The 14930-nt window shown below is 38.5% G+C and overlaps 1 protein-coding gene across 5 annotated transcripts in view; it reads right to left on the bottom strand.

Moving 5' to 3' along the window:
* LRRC4C (leucine rich repeat containing 4C) overlaps positions 1 to 8089 on the bottom strand; it is a 1217740-nt gene extending 1209651 nt beyond the window's left edge. For 3 of the 5 annotated variants that reach the window (XM_049713174.1, XM_049713172.1, XM_049713173.1), the window contains exon 1: positions 7101 to 8062. The gene's annotated coding sequence lies outside the window, so the exon portion shown is untranslated. Of the gene's footprint in view, positions 1 to 7100 lie in introns of all 5 variants that reach the window. The other 2 variants (XR_007478685.1, XR_007478686.1) reach the window with 1 other exon arrangement.
* Between the last annotated feature and the right edge of the window lie 6841 nt (positions 8090 to 14930).

Raw genomic sequence — 14930 nt, 5'->3', positions numbered from 1 at the left:
CGACAATGAGAAGCCCGTGCACCGCAACGAAGAGTAGCCCCCACTCACCACACCTAAAGAAAGCTTGTACACAGCAACGAAGACCCAACACAGCCATAAATAAATAAATTAATTTTTTAAAAAAAAAGAAATCTTTCAAAATGTGACCCTTTCTCCTGTTTACAACCAAGCATTGAGCTGTATTCCCAAGCTCACAGCATTTTAGGATCTGACTTTAGAAAGCATTCCTCAGCTCATGAAATTCTGACTTGGTCCTCTTTGTGTCTCTAGTCTCCTTGAACGCTCTGCACCAAATCACTCCTTTTCTATCAACATGTCCCCCACTGACATCAATATTGCTGAAAGAACTTTGGGTCTGAGTGAAAAAAAAAGAAAAAAAATATTGCTGAAAGATAATTTTCCTCCTATTTCATATTTTTAAGGCCAGAGACATGGATATTCACTTTTTTGTTCATTGATGTGAGGTGACAATTTGTATAAGCCCTGGCACCGTGGAGTACAAGAAGGTTTATATGCAAACTGAGGTTGCTAAATTACTATCATAATCAATACTAGTACTACTAATTATTATTGTAAGTAAATAAATACAACTATTGTTATTATGAGATATCTTTTATTGAGCGCTGACTAAATTTCAATCTCTGTTCTAGGTCCTTTATAAGTTTTATTTTCCTTAATCTTTTTGTGACGATCCTACAAGGTGAGATAAGGAAATATGGGTACAAAGGTAATCTGCACAAAGTTACATAACTAATGAGTAGATAAACATGTTGAGAGATACTTTTCAAAGTAACGTCTGCAAATACAGCCCAATACTACTTACTATGTAATGTCATAGAAGAGACCTTCATTTCTTTACTTTGTTCCTTGTCTTGTAACTGCAGGACTTTTATACCATTGCCATCACTCCACATGCCATCAAATATTCCAATAAGACTTTGATAATGGTCAAAGTTTGAGGAGATCTACCTCAAGCTACGCATGCCTCCAGAGGCCACAAAAATGTGGCACTGATGATGCACTTTATCAGGGACCCACTGGTTCAGGGAAATGGCCCTTCAGAGGTCCCTTAGAGACACTGAGACCACATCTTTCCACTGACAGAGTGAGTTTATAATGGGAACAAGATTATTTGATTTGCATTTAGAGGAAGCTTGCTCTGCCCTGTCTATATTCAGGGATTTATGTGAAGAAGCATTGGGTTTGCAACCTAAACAACAAAACATGGCAGAGAAGAATATACATGGGCTCTGCAGTGAATCGGTATCTGTGGCAAAGAAGTGAATCACTTTTCACCTTACCTGTAATATAAGAATAATAATATCATCTTATCGATTTTTTGAGAAGTAAAAAATCTAACCTACTTAGAATAGTGCCTGGCACACAGAATACATTTGTTGAATATATGACAGAATTAATTATAATTTATTGTACTTTCTAGATGTGTGCTGCCAATGTAATCTGCAGTATATTGCACAGGAAATTTCCTTAGTTCCGTGCAGTACTCTAAACGTGAATCCTGATGCTTGAGGCTCTGATAGAGGCCAGTGAACTTGTGTTTGTTATTTTGACAAATTGATGTCCCTCTTCTCTTTCTCACTGTATGAGATTTGGAATGTAAGGAATGGGACCTTAAAATCCAGGAAGCGTGGATGTTGTCTTCCTTCTCTGCAAGCCATAAAATAGACTTCATCCATTCATGTAAGGATAAAAAGAACCCACAATCTGAAGGACAAAACCCTGCTCCTTTCGTGCACAGGGAAAGGCTGACTTTGCAGAACAGAAACACCTGGGTCAAGTGGTACCAGCCGTGCAGAGTTAGCAAAGCAGAATTGGACTCATCACTGACAGCTCAGCTCAGCTACATTAATAGGAACAAGGATTTTTACATCTTTTGCAATATGTTCTTGAACTAAATAGAGGTCATATACAATGACCTTGCCCCACAGAGGTCAGACTCTGGCAGGGGAATCTTGAGTCTGTTCAACTATCAAGTCCAAATTCTAGGAGGCAGCCTTGAAGACTGCAGCATGCCCTGTCCAAATGCAGAAATTGCAGCAGAGAGACAGGAGCAGGAACATCCTTCTACATCCCCCACAGCAATGATCACAGTGCTTGTACCTGGTAGGTGTTTAATAAATATGCATCCTTTCACTGACTGTGAACAAAACGAGATGTTAGATAAAGTGCAATGTTAACACCGCTTGCTGACATCTAGACTTGTGCTTCTGCAACCACATATGGGTGGGTGCACACGATTCTCACTGCTTACATTCAGTATCATTTCAGAAGTTGTAAGCATAAGTGAGGTGACATCTGGAAAGGGCACTTCGTTTGTTCCAAGAAAGGATCTGATGAAACCATGGTATGTGAAATGAGCCAATTTACAGAAATCTAGCTTTCCCTCTCTAGTTTTACTTAGCTCTCAGATTATATTTGGGGCTTTTGCCCACCTGCATCACTTACATAAATACACTGAATTAGTGTGGGCTTTCTAATTTTTAAGCCAGACAAAAGAGGAAAGAGACTGTATATATGAACTACCTGTAGAGCTCCAATTTCGTGTCAAGGGTTTTACCAAGGACTATATTATACAATCATTTATTCATTCATCACAAATGCCCTCTGAATGACTGATCGTCCCTCTTTTACAGATTGGATAGCTGAGTCTCTAAGAGATTAGGTATCTGACCTCAAGTCTGCCCATCTCCAAAGCCAGTTCTCACCACTACCATGTTCTCTTGCCATCATGATTCCAACTCAGCCTTTGAATCCTGGTCTATCTACCCCCCAAACGTAACTCAGTGTGACAATCATCATGACCTATGCTGTTACTACAAAAAAATACCCTACTGATACAAGTTCCAAGTGTAACTCAAATTCTAGTCAATAGCATCATTGAGGACTAGAGTTTTCTGAAGCCCACAAATCTTGTAAGGATCTGTGTATTCCTACAGAAAAGCTTAGAGAGTGCAAGTCTTTCTTGTCCTTTCTGGATACCCAGTGCCAATGGATTCAGGTTATCACACATTTTCTGATTTTTATGAATCTAAAATTGTACCTCCTATAATTTGGTCAATTACCTGCACATGCGTACATGCACACATGCACATGTGCGTGCACACACACACACACAAATCCACAAGTAACTAAGAATATACCATAGAAATTACTGAGAAGAGGTATAGTCAACACACATGAGAAACACCCAAATTACAACAATGCAAATATTGATTTTACCATCATGAAGAAAAGACCAGTACTCCTGCTTAATCAATTTAATTTAAAATTATATTGGTGACACTATGTTGTAGAGTCTTGAACCATGTATGAAATTATCGTTACTATAGTACTTTACATTTCTATAGCAATATATAATTACGGATCATTTTATTTTGCAATATTTCATAATCTTCATGACAACATTATGAGTTAAGAATGCTTTTTTCCAAGTCATATAGAAGGAAATTGGGGTTCTGAGACTTTGAGCGACTTACTGACCATTAAGCAGCACTGTCAAGGATTGACTGACACCTTCTGTTTCTCAATCCAGGGTTTCCGTCTCCTGATTCTAACTCCAGCCCCTGTTCTCCCCACCCCCCATCTTAGCTGTGATGACTGAGTCCCCAGTGGCAATGCAGATAATTGAGTGAATTGATTTAGTCAATTGCAAAGCCCCTGTCCTATTTGCACTTCAATGAATCCATCTTTTCTTTTGTAATTTATTGGGGGACCCTGAGAGGTTATTTTTAAGTGATGAAAACAACACAAGAACACACAAAGGCATCTGGCATCAGAGGGTGCATCTCTTTCATCCCCAAAGTTGGCATCTTCTGCTGTGAGCTGATGCTATTGCCTATTAGCATTAGCCCCAATCAGCATCAGTTCCAGGAGCTAACACACAGCTCCAGGCTGTTGTAATGACTCAGCAATCAAAACTTCAAGTTTAGTCGGCTGGGTCCTCACCCACCTCCAGGGCCAGAGCTCCAAGAGCCCCTTTTTGCTCTTCAACTTACTGGGTGATCTTTCTGGCTTCCTTTAAAGGTTCTCAGTAGCTGACTTTCCAGCTGTCAGCTCTGTTTGTTACAGAAGGAAAGAGCCATTCATGTGTTAAGTGCCCTGGGTCTTAAAAACACAAAAGCACTCTGGAGAATGTTGGGCATGGGTTGGCTTAGTTGAGCAAAGACCCACAGAAAGGCTGGCCAACTGACTGGAACTAAATAGACAAGGAATTAGAATTGACTTTATTCTCCCCAAATAAACTCAAGGCAACCCTTTACCAATTCATTTTTTAAAAAATATAACCCTGCATCTATTTCCTCTAGGGAACTTCAGCCTTTTCTTTGGCAACTCTGACACGTTAACTTCTACTGAGATGGAAAGCTCCCTTCCTTTTCCTTTCTTTTCTGAACTCCCTCAGCAAAAAAAAAAAAAAAAAAAAAAAAAAAAAAAAAAAAACCAACGCTGTTAAACTGTGAAACACTATCACAAAACAAAGCCGGAAAAGACAAAAGAAAGCCATGGATCTGGAGCCAGTCCTGATTGGAAGCTGTTTACCACTGCTCTGATGCAAGCTGATAATAAAGATACAAAGTTACAGTTGCCCAAGCAGCATCAGGAAAACTTGAGGTGCCAGGGAGCTGCTTTGCTCACTGCATGAGCTGTAATCAGAAAATCCTGAGTTGGCATGTACCCCACTTCTATTATTACCCTAAAGTAAGTGATAATGAAAGTGTTGCTATGGCTAGAAGATTCACTGAGTACAATGATTAAATCTCAAATACACAAAAGCCAAGATGTTATCTTTATTATTTTTTTAAAGATGGTGTTGAGAATAATCTATGCAATTAATTTTTACCAACAGCACAAGTCTAAATATACCCACACTGGGTGAGAATGTGAATGGGAGGAGGAACAGTCAAAATGAAATACCCTCAATAAAAAGAGGCACTAATTTGCCAACTTCCAGAAAGGCATTTTCAGAGGGCTTCTCTCTGTGCAGAACTGCCCTAACACAAAATAGATGACGTCAAATACTGGCCTCTGTACCTGGCACTGGTTATATCAAGAGCTGCGGGCTAACGAAGAGCTGACCGACCTAGAGAATGGCGATAGTCCAGGCAGAGCTGGGCAACCTCCAACCCCCTGACATAACCCACTGGCACTTGCAGCATCAGGGCTCTGCTCTCTCCCTAGAACAGTAAACTTTCTGTTTCTTGTTTACATATTGCACTTGCCTTCAGGCTTCATGAGTCCCAGGTTGTTTTCTCCACAAAGAAAATGAAATTTTACTGGGGGTCTCTCCTATGTTCAAGTCATTTAAAAATGATAAAATCCCCTCTCTTGATAAGGGAAATGTAAGTGGAATCTATGAGTAACAGATGAAAATATCCTGAGCAGAAATAGTTGATAAGAAAGACACATCATAAATTATACTGACCGGAAAGAGTTTACCCATAGGTTTGTTGTTGTTGTTTTTTTTTTTTTTAACCAAGAGGACAGTGTAGAGTAAGTATCAGTTACAGGATGAAAAAGGGGAGGGATCTTTTAACAGCTGCCCTCCTTTAACTGTTTCACTAATATCATTATGCAGAAAACAACAAATAGATGGCAGGGATAGCCTACGGCAATACCAGAGTCAAATCTCACGTTTAAGTATTTTTTATCTTTTTAGTTCAGGATTTTCAAAACACTCCTTTTAAAGAAAAAAGAAATAATATTATTGTTCTGAATATGATCTTTGACATCTCTCAACTTGGCTCTCATAAATCTTCGACCCAGTCAACTGTCTCTGAATAAAATCTTTCATGTTACAATTTGCACCATCTCTCTATCTATACACAGACATCCTAAGAAACACTTATGCATGCCCCCCCCCGCCTAGTTAACATACCTGTCATCTCTTCCATGAATATGTTCACAGTAACAGTTCGAGTTGGCTAACATTCCATGAAATATCACTACTCCTTTTAGAAGAAGCCATCCATATGCTTTGACTAAAGCTCTATTGCTTTCACTTGGGGTCTCAGCAGTTTAGAAGTATATTTACGAGTGATTCTCACTTCTTGGGAGAAGCTAAGGGGTGCCAATGCAGAGATAAAAATACTTGCAGATAGAGCAACACAGATGCTTTCACAATGAAATGGTGTTTTGTTTTAATTAAATAACCTCAGAATGGAAACAGGTAAACTATCTACGTTTCGCTTTGAAGGAAGGGGAAAGGAAAAAAAGAAAAAGAAAAAAAAGCACAGCTAACCACTGTGCTTTAGGAAACACTAAAGGACTGAGTTAGGCAAGATGTTTGACTGAAGTCACCTGAATTCCTGATGCTGCCTGCTTGCTCTTACAGCCAAGAGTAGACGATTAAGAGCAATTTGCAGCCACACTCCCTCCTCTAGGGACCACGTAGGGTAAGGGGATGTTCCAAAATGTGAGACACTAGTCTTAATCAAGCAACACTGCATCCAGAAAGGTTAATGAGATGCAATAGCAAGAGAATCAGTGAAAAAAAGAGGTTCAAAATACTAAACAATTTCCACTTTGTTCTCATTTGCTCCAATTAAGAGCTCCTGAAACAGCTTTTCTGTACTCCACACATTCGCCACTCCAAGACCAGATTTAACTATTCAGGAAAAAAATAAGTGCTATGGAAAAAAAAAAAGTCTGCTATTAAGTTATCATAAAAGTCCGGATGCACCCCCGACTCCCACCCTGGGTCTCTGGGCAGAAACACTTTTACCTCTCACTCAGAGCCCCTGCCAGTAGCTTTTCTGATTTTTCCCCTCAAATTTAAAGAGTATTTCAAGGAGGGAGAAGCCTGGAATTATTTTTTTCTAAATTTCATAAATGCAGAATTCACTGTGTAAATACTAGATAAATAAAGTGTGTAAAAATGGGAGGAAGGATGGGGGCATGGTTATACAAACGGAAATAATCCCCATGGCATGAAAACTGCCCCAAAATGTCACACAGAGTTCTTCTGAGCATTACAATCTCTAAAAATGTGCTTCTAAACTGCCTGTGGATTTCCGAAAACAAACAGAAAAACACAAACATTCCAGGAAAGCGAGAACCAGGATCTAAGTAGTCCCACGACTTACCTTCTTTATGGATCCTCAAAGTTCACCAGGCAAATTTAAAATCCTCTATTTATCTTGCACTACTTTCTTTTCTTTTCTTCTTCTTCTTTTTAAAGTCACACAGGAGAAAAATAATCAGTTTTCAAAGGTTCCATTGATCTGATCTTCCAGCACCAGCAAAAAATGTGTCCAAGAGACTCCGCCAAAAAGTAAGCCAAAAACTCATCAAAGGCAAAAAGAAGAAGGGAGTGGGGAAGGAAGGGGGTGGTGAAAGCTGAGGGGCTTTGGGCCGGGAGCCCAAGTACCCAGAGAAAATTTTCACGCTGTTGAAACCTACAGTACGATATACCTGCTTTGGCTGTCACACAAACACACACACACTTGGACACTCACACGTTCTCTTTCACGCAAAAGCAGGCACCCACACTCACAAACACGCACAAACACGCACACACTCACACAGACCCGTGTGATGAAACTGTCAGTGGTAACCTCCAATAGCTGCTGAGTGCTGCAGATGGTACGGCTCACTGCTACCTTCCCAGATCGGTGTAGGATCAAAAGAGCATCCAAAATCAATGGGGGGCCCCCCAGGACCAGGTAGATTCCGGATCCCTCTCCCCCAGGCAGATTTATCAAGCCAGGAGCGGGTCAATCAGCAGAGGTGTCTGCTTGCTGGGTGCCCCGGATTATGGCAAGGTTATTCATCTTGATGTGCTGCATCCTCCACCCCCAACATTCGGCAGCCTGCATTGAGATGACTGCCAGAGCTGTGTCTGTCCCTGCTCTACTGCATTTTGCTCAGCCCTCTGCTGCTGCAACTGAGACACGGTGGAGGCAGGAATACTAATAAGGTGGTTAGCTACAGTTTCTTCAAGGCAGTCGGCGAGCAGTACAGTCCATGTGTACTTCCCAGTGCTCTGTGTGTGTGCCTGGATGTCTGCAGGGACAGCAGCGAATCCATCACCGGCCAGGAGGCGAGATGGTTTGCATCCTGCCTGGGAGGACGATATCATCGGAATCATCACTGTCCTGCAACGGCATTGTCTATGACAGTATTTTGTCTGGGATAAAAAAAGGGGGGTGGGTGGGCGGTGTTAATGGTTTAGAAGCCTAGAGCTGGCATTTGAATGAGAGAGAGAGAGAGAGAGAGAGAGAGAGAGAGAGAGAGAGAGAGAAATGTCCAGGGAGACAAATTAGCTTTATAAATAAGCTCCAAGAAGACCAAGGCAAAATTTTAACATGTCACTACCCTGGCTGTTAAATGCAAATACAGAGCAATTTCAAAAACCAGCTACAACCTATAAATCTTGGAGGTGGCAACAAGTATCTGAATTTGACTGATGGGACGGTGGATAAATAGATTCCTGGTAATATAAAAAGTTTGCTCATGCAGTTTGCTTCCTACCCATTTACCCAATGTATGCAGGGATCTAGGTACGGTTCAGTCATTCTTAATATGGATTTAGACTCTATTTGTTCACAGTTTTCCACTAATGCACAGCTTTTATCATATAACTATCAAATTGTAGAGAATGTCTGAGTGGCACTATGTCACTATGGGGATTGGTTGACAACTGTCAACAGTATTACCATACATAACACTCTTATATGGAATTTTCAGGAAAAAAAAGTCATATCTCTCTTTTATTACTAGGCCATGAAAGAAAATATATGCAAATATGCTAAGTGAATAATTCCTCAGACTCTGGAAGGCTAACTTTTCCTCTTCTATAATTGGGTCTCATATTAAAGTACCTCTTCTTTAGACAAGGATACTCACTGAGTTCCTGAAATTGAATTAAAGTAGTATCATCTGAATAAGTAAGCGTTGGACAGTTGGAGAAGGCAGATAAGTGTGAATTATGGAGCACTGTAATACCAGATATTGCCAGCAGATGTCACAAATGCAGATGCAGGTAAAAGAATTCTACCAATTGCAAGCATTTTAATCTAATTTAGTAAACACAGATTTTAATAAAATGTATAACATTAATCTGAAACACTAAAGTTTTGTAAAATGTAAAGGTGCAAATAACTTGGAGAACAGCTTGCCTTTTGTTTTTTCCAAATGTCCCTCTCAAATCACTGTTTTCCATAACTCCAGTAGATGATCTGTTATTGATATTGGAATAAAAATACTACACCACTAACATTCGATTTGCATCTAACATTATTTCTAGGAGTTATGATTTTTGATTCTATAAAATACAGTATTTAAATATTGTCTAGGTTGTAACAGAACAACTACTAGATTAAACCATAAAACAGATAAATGAGAGGAAGTAAATTAAGTGATTAAAATTCATACATAAAATGTTTGTTTAAAGTTTCCATTTTAAAGCAATAATTCTGTTTCATCTTGATCATATTTATAAAAATAAGTTTAAAGGAATTATTCATGTTTGGGAGTTGAACATTATTAATAAACAGTGGCACATAGGCAAAATATATAAAGAATTTTTATCGGTCTTCATTAATTCCACCTATATTAATATGTGAAAGATTTTTAAAACCCAGCATATCATCTTGTCCTTTATTAATCTAATGCAATTAATTAGTACCTACCAAATCCCAGCCCTAATTGGCCCAAATGCCAATAAAAGAGTGTTAAAACCTTGAGCACTGAAATCCAGACAGACCTGGGTTCAAATTTCAGTTCTGCCTTATACCAGGTACTTAGTCTCTGCAAGCCTCTTTCTTTTTTTCCTCCTTTCACTTGCAATCAGGACATTAATACATACCTAATGGGATTACTGGGAGGACTGGAATGAACTAATTTTTATAATGTGCTTTGCATATTTCCTGACACATAATAAATGATCCACATATGTATTAGCGCTAGCACTACATATGTATTATAAATAAAGTATGTTTGTTTCTTACTATGTTAGCCCTGTCTTTGTGGGCTACAAGGTAAAACAGCTGGAATCATTTAATCAATCCTTTTGATGTTGACTGATTTGTTTTCTAATTTATTTTTACAAATAGCTGTTTCAATATTGTTTTTGTAAACCTATAGTTGAGTAATATTGGATGACTTTGAACATTTATTATACACACATACATTCATGCAGTTATCCATGTGTTCAAGGCTCAGTAAAACAGAAAAATCACTTTCTTGATTAATTGTCTGAGATGACTTTGCATCCAACAGAACATTTAGAAAGAAAATCTGATGGCAGTTTACTACTTCCCCATCAAGACCTCCTTTGAAGCCAACAGAACCACTAAAATGTAGATGCTTAACAATGCCAAAAGACCCAAGGAAACAAGGAGAGTTCCTAAATCAGCAATTCTATGACAGATTATAGCAGATTATTATTGCAACTCAGATTATCATTTTAAAACAGGTGTTTGGGGCTTCCCTGGTGGCGCAGTGGTTCAGAATCTGCCTGCCAATGCAGGGGACACAGGTTGGAGCCCTGGTCTGGGAAGATTCCACATGCCGCAGAGCAACTAGGCCTGTGAGCCACAACTACTGAGCCTGCGCATCTGGAGCCTGTGCTCCGCGACAAGAGAGGCCGCGATAGTGAGAGGCCCGCGCACCGCGATGAACAGTGGCCCCCATTTGCCGCATCTAGAGAAAGCCCTCGCACAGAAACGAAGACCCAACACAGCCAAAAATTAATTAATAAATTAATTAAAATAGGTGTTTGGATATACTGAATTTCATCAAATAATGGTAATGTAATCAATACTTTGCCAAGGAAAAGGAATACCAAGAATGTGACCCCTGTTGACTCAACATCTCAGGAGTTCTCCGGGTGAAACCTGAAACAGGTCCTGAACACAGAGGGCAAAGAGAGATCTAAAGAAAGGCAGCTCATTCCCCATTGGTAGGTGGCGACTTTAATAAGCATGGGAACTTACTTACAAGGTCCTTCTAGGGAGGCTGCAAGAGTAGATTTTCGCAGACACGGTCCAAATCTTAAAAGTTTATATAGACGCCTTAACTGGGTTCAGTCACATATCCCGTCCAGACGGTCTCAACATCTTACTCTCTCAAGGCTACATCCTCAAAGTGGCTCTGGCTACGGGAACAGTGGGAAGAATGAACACTCCCAGGACAGGGGCAGGTGAAAAGCCTCGGAATGACCGGGTCAGCTGGCGGTCATGCCCTTTCAGTAACCTCCTCCAGCAACCACAGGGCATCAGTTACATATCCATCCCCTCTGGGTGTCTTGAAGAAATGTGTTAGATAAAAACAAGTGAGATATACAATCAAACAGATCACCAGGGTGCCCGTTACTCTTCCTCCAGCCGCCTGCCAATCTACAGTAGGTTGAATAATATTTGTGCTAACACTGAAAAACAGTTTCTTTGAAATCTGATTTCTGTTTAAAATTAAACATGTCTCCTCCCTCATTCTGGAAGAGCTGAGTATCAGCAACAGTCCCTAGTTCTAACCTGAAAAGTGGTGTCTTACAGAGAACTGACACATAGTATATGTGAATTCCAGGAGAACAGGTCGCCTGTGACCATTTCCCTTCCCACGGCCAGAAAAGGCTTTTCTAGTAGAAGATGTTAGCGTTAGAATACCTCAACCTTTAAAATGTGCCCAGGTAATCTGGGACTTCTGGACAGTATGTTTGGATTAAGGGGGAAGAAATGCACCTTAATCTGCATTATTGGAAAATTCTAAATTTCCAGAGTTGGTCCAGGATAGTGAGTCAACAGCTACCATGAACAGTAGTAGATAAATGTATGACTTTAATATGCATAGGTTTTATTTCTTGGGCATCATTACTGAGTAGGAAATATCTCACCAGAATTAGTAAGAGTAAATTCCTCTTAGAATTCTTAGGTGAAAATTTAGATGTCTGTGTTCCTTTTAAACACAGACTACTTACAGCCTGTCACCATGTTTTTCTTTGCTCCCTACGTCCTAAGCTATGATATAAGCATAAGAACAGGAACTTAGTTTAGGATTTGTTCCCTCCTTGCCTTATTATAAAATTGGTTTGCCTGCAATCCAAATGTTCTGATTTAGCTTATTGGCCTAAAAGATTACATTCTATTATTGATTACATTCTATTATTCCATCTCTTGACACTTTTATTAATTATGCTTTGAAATTAGCTTGGATCATTTATTTAAAGTGTTTTAATCAGTTATTAAGGGTTGGGCATCATTTTATTTCTCAAATTATTTAGCCTTCTTGTTTATATCCAGAAATTGCAAGCTCAGATAAATCTAGCATAAATGTTGTGCTATTTGGATCAATTTCTCCCAAAGGTCTGCCTGGACCTTTATAATTACTCCCTCACATCAATCCAAAGAGTACATAATTGACCATATCACTTAACACTTGGTGCTTTACTATTTTATATACATAGCATACAACTTCAAAGGAACTTTTTGACTTTTTGTCCCCTAGAGAGAGCCTAACACAACTCCCTCCAAACCTCAGGTACCAGATAATTTTTTGCTGTTATTATTATTATTTTATTTATTTTTTTTTTGCAGTATGCGGGCCTCTCACTGTTGTGGCCTCTCCCGTTGCGGAGCACAGGCTCCGGACGCACAGGCTCAGCGGCCATGGCTCACGGGCCCAGCCGCTCCGCGGCATGTGGGATCTTCCCGGACCGGGGCACGAACCCGCGTCCCCTGCATCGGCAGGCAGACTCTCAACCACTGTGCCACCAGGGAAGCCCTTTTGCTGTTATTATTGATGAAAATATGCTAGACATAACTCAGGGACTTAAAATATCATATAATTGATCCTGGTTCTTCCTCTCAACTTCAGCCTTAAATAAACTAAAGATAGCCTATGTATAGATTGCTTGCTATTTGTGGTGCAATTAAATTATCACTTTATTAGTTATTCACTAATTCATAATAATTCCTTATTATTGTTTTAATACCTGTTTGAGTTATAGTGATTCTCCCCCTCATTCCTGATATTGAAAATTTGTGCATTCACTTTTTTTTATCAGTCTGCCTAGAGGTCTATCGATTTTATTGAGTCTCTCAAAGAGCCAGTTTTTTGTTTGATTTTCTCTTTTTTATTTCACTGATTTCTGCTCTTATCTTTATTATTTCTTATATATATATTTTTTTTCTTTGGATTCCATTGGCTCTTTTCTACTTTCTTAAAATAGAAGCGTAGCCCATTGATTTGAGATCATTCTTTTCTAATGCAAGCATTTACTGAAATAAATTGGCCTCTAAAATCGCCTTAGGCTGCATTTCACAAATTTGGATATGTGTGTTTTCATTTTCATTCTGTTAAAAATAGTTTTTAATTTTGCTTTTGGTTTCTTCTCTAACCCGTGGTTTATTTATAAGTGTGTTATTTAGTTTACAATCATTTGGGGATTTTCCAGATATCTTTCTGTTACTGATTTCTATTATTAATTAATTCCATTGTAATCAGAAAACATTCTTTGTTTGATTTGCATCCTGTTACATTTATAAACTTGTTTTATGGCCTAATTTGGCAAATGTTCTGTGTGCTCTTAAAAATAATGCATTTTCTGCTGTTGTTGAATGAATTAGGAACCATTGGTGTGATAATGCTGTTCAGTTTGTTTTCAGTTTATACTGTTTTTCTGTCTACTTATTCTATTATTTTTAATTCTTCATTGTAATTATGGATTTATTTATCAGCTATACCTGTTTTTACTTTGTGTATTCTGAAGCTCCATTACTAGGTACACAGATATTGAAAATTTAATAAGTCCTCTGATGAATTAACCCTTTATAGTTATGAAATGATCCCTTCGTCCCTGGTAATATTCCTTTGTTTAATAAAATTTACTTTATCTGACATCAATATAGCCACTGCAGCTTTCCTTGGGTTAATGTTAGCAGCACATCTCTTTTTGCATCCTTTTACATTTGACCTATTTGTGTCCTTATATTTAATGCAGGTTTCTTTTAGAGGCAAGATATAGTTGGGTCTTGCTTTTTTTTACCCAGTCTGACAAGATCTGACTGTTAATTAGGAATGGTTGAACCATTTAAATTTATTGGGATTATGAATAAAGTCTGATTAAAATCCACTATCCTGCCACTTCTGCTTTACATGTTTCTTCTGTTGTTTGTTTCCATTTACTTCTTTTTTCACCTTCTTCTGGATTGAATATTTTTAAAAATTCCATTTTGCATTATTTGTTGGTTTACTTTCTATACTTCTTTGTTTTATTGTCCTTCTTTCTTTTTTGGGGGGGCACATTGCTTTAGGATTTATAGTATATACCTTAAATTATCATAGCCTACCATCAAGTAATATCCCATTTCATGTACACCATAAATACACAAGGTTATACATTAATTTCCCCTCTCCTGGACTGTGTGCTATTGTCATACATTTTGCTTTCACATTCATTATAGACTCAACAATAAATTGATATTATTTCAAAAGAGTCAAATGATCTTTTAACAGGACTAAAAAATAAGAAAAGCATTTATATTTGCCTACATATAACTACCATTCCCAGTACTCTTCCTTCATTTGTGTAGTTACAGATTTCTATCTGGTATTATTTTCCTCCTGCTGGAAGAACTTCCTTTAACATATTTGGGAGCTGCTGGGGATGAAGTTTTTCAGCTTTTGTACATCGGAAAGAGAATCTGGCCCACTGTCTTCTTGCCTTCATTGTTTCCAAAAAAAAAAAAAATCAACTATTATTGTCCCTCTATACATAATGGTTCTTTTTACTTTGGCTACATTCAGATTTTTTTTTCTTCTTCTTCAGATTTCTATTGCTTAGTTTTCACTAGGCTTCTTGAATCTTGAATTTATTATTTTCATCAAAGTGGAAAAATTTTATCATTTCTTATATTTCTTCATAGGTTTTCCATCTCCAGCCCCTCTATTTTGGTGACCTCAATTTCCCTATTAGG

This window comes from Orcinus orca, chromosome 8 (assembly GCF_937001465.1).
Source record: "Orcinus orca chromosome 8, mOrcOrc1.1, whole genome shotgun sequence".
NCBI classification, from domain to species: domain Eukaryota; kingdom Metazoa; phylum Chordata; class Mammalia; order Artiodactyla; family Delphinidae; genus Orcinus; species Orcinus orca.
The sequence above is the reverse complement of the archived record's forward strand: the minus strand, read 5'-3'. Positions and strand labels throughout refer to the sequence as shown.